At 49.5% G+C, this 2,086-nt stretch overlaps 9 annotated features.

The window, feature by feature from the left end:
- Nucleotides 1–15: 15 nt before the first annotated feature.
- Nucleotides 16–39: a microsatellite.
- Nucleotides 40–95: 56 nt separating this feature from the next.
- Nucleotides 96–117: a microsatellite.
- An 88-nt stretch (nt 118–205) lies between these two features.
- Nucleotides 206–235: a microsatellite.
- Nucleotides 236–385: 150 nt separating this feature from the next.
- Nucleotides 386–409: a microsatellite.
- A 192-nt stretch (nt 410–601) lies between these two features.
- Nucleotides 602–644: a sequence feature (A-rich).
- Nucleotides 645–1,238: 594 nt separating this feature from the next.
- Nucleotides 1,239–1,272: a sequence feature (A-rich).
- Nucleotides 1,273–1,576: 304 nt separating this feature from the next.
- Nucleotides 1,577–1,612: a microsatellite.
- Nucleotides 1,613–1,736: 124 nt separating this feature from the next.
- Nucleotides 1,737–1,799: a microsatellite.
- A 250-nt stretch (nt 1,800–2,049) lies between these two features.
- Nucleotides 2,050–2,074: a microsatellite.
- The last annotated feature ends 12 nt before the right edge of the window (nt 2,075–2,086 follow it).

A 2,086-nucleotide genomic window follows, 5' to 3' on the forward strand; every position in this document is an offset into this window, starting at 1 on the left:
TCTGAGGGGAAAGGAAGAGAGAGAGAGAGAGAGAGAGAGCACTCGAGCCCCCCCCCCCCACCCCGCAACCAACTCGCCCTCACACATGTGCACGCATAAATATATATATATATATATCACTGCCTCGGCAGCCTCGACGTTAGCGTTAATGCGGGGCGCGTAGGGATCCTGGTCATCTCGGCAGCCGCCGAGAGGCCCACTCGAGCTCTCTCTCTCTCACACCCCTCTCGCTCTCCGTCATGCGTCCAGATAAAAGAAAAGAAAAATGGCCATAACCGTTTCCACCCCTCGTCCCGCACCATTTTACCTCGCCCCTCTGCTCTCCTCTCGGCGGCCACGGAGCGCAGCACAAGGCGCCGCTTTCGTTCTTTTTTTTGTCTTTGGCGTGAGTGTGTGTGTGTGTGTGTGTTTCTGGCTGCTCAGCTCCCTCGCTGCCGTCGCCGGCTGTCATCCCCTCCGCGCGGCAACTTTTTACGTCTACTCAAACTGCGCGTGTGTTACGTCACGGCAGCCGTCCCGCCTCCCACCGCCGCCGCGCAGAACACATCGAAAGGAGCGCCTTGAAGACCATCCGCCAACAAGACACACACGTCCACCAACGAAAAAAAAAAGGAAAAACAACAATAAAAAGATTAAAAAAAAAATCAATTTACGTTTAAGTGGCATCTGCATGCTCGGCTTGTGCCACGTGTCCTCTCCCTTGACTGCGTTGCGGCTCCCCCGCCACCCCGCCACCGCTCTATCGACCATCGCGCCCGTCGCAATGACGGGTTCCCCGCCTCCTGGTGCCTCAGCCACCCATTCGTACGCAAAGGTCCCACACATACATGGGCATGGCTGCAGGAAACTAGTCCGCATCCATCTTAATCACGCACAGCAAAACGCTGAAAACGAATCGCCCCACGTGGTCCCACCGCAACAATGGAAAACAAAAAGAAGCAAACAAAGAATAGAACGCAAAAAAAAGGGGAAAAAGGAAAAAAAGGTTTGCCGGGATTTCACTCGAGAGCAACCATTGGAACGGAAGAAAGGGAGAGAGACGGAGAAAAAAGAGCGAGAGTAGCGTTGAACCGCCATCGGCACCGATAACGCAGCGTGCAGGGCAACACACACGCACCCACCCACACTGCGCACATGCCGCAGAAGAGAACGCGGAAAAGTGAGTCAATGACAACGCTGGCGCAGGGTGCAGTTCGAAGTAGTGTGGCTGCATGTACTAGGGAAGAGCAAAAAAAGGCCAAACAAAAAAAAACACACACACACACAAAAAACGTGGGGAGGGGAGGGGCACGTTATCCGACAAGAGAAATTTGAAAGAACAGATACGCTCACACGCAGTTCGAGAGATAACAGAAGGTTTGTTGTTGTCTTTTCCGGCCACAGCGCAAGGCCGACCCACGCTCTACAACCCCATCCATTAAAAGAGGAAAAGCACACAAGTATGTAATTGGTGGGATGGAGAGAGACAAAAGAAAACAAAAAAAAACGCAAATAGAAAAAGAGAGAAAAGAGAAATGCAGAACACAAACAAAGAGGACGGCAAGGGCAAATAATAATAAGACACCAACCCCCCCAGATAAATACGTACATAGATATACTTATATATATATATCCGCACATATTTATAGCACTTCTCTTTGGCACATCGCCACAACTGTCTCCCCACCTCCCCCACCATACGCATAGTCCTCCCCCCACTCTCCCTTCTTCTTGCCCCATGGCGACCAACACTTCCATTTCTTTGTTTGGTTATTGTTTTTTTGGTCTTTGTTGTCGTCTGTCTTTTTCTTTTTTTTTGTCTCACGCATGCCATTCTCTATCCTTTTCTTTTTTTCTTTTTATATTGCATCGCTTTTTTTTTTGACGTTGTTCTTCTTGGGAGAAGGGAGAAGCCTCTAGTTTTTTTTTTATTTGTTTCCCTTGGGCTCAGTTTCGTTTTCCCCGGCCGCACCTCAAAGGGCCGTTTCATTCATCGTGCGAAGGATATATATATATATATTTTTTTTTACTTCGCTTCATTGCGACTGCGCACCCCCCGTCTCTCAGCCTACACACACACACAAACACACACACATATATATATATG

Source organism: Trypanosoma conorhini, assembly GCF_003719485.1.
Source record: "Trypanosoma conorhini strain 025E chromosome Unknown Tco_14.4_contig_00724, whole genome shotgun sequence".
Taxonomy (NCBI): domain Eukaryota; phylum Euglenozoa; class Kinetoplastea; order Trypanosomatida; family Trypanosomatidae; genus Trypanosoma; species Trypanosoma conorhini.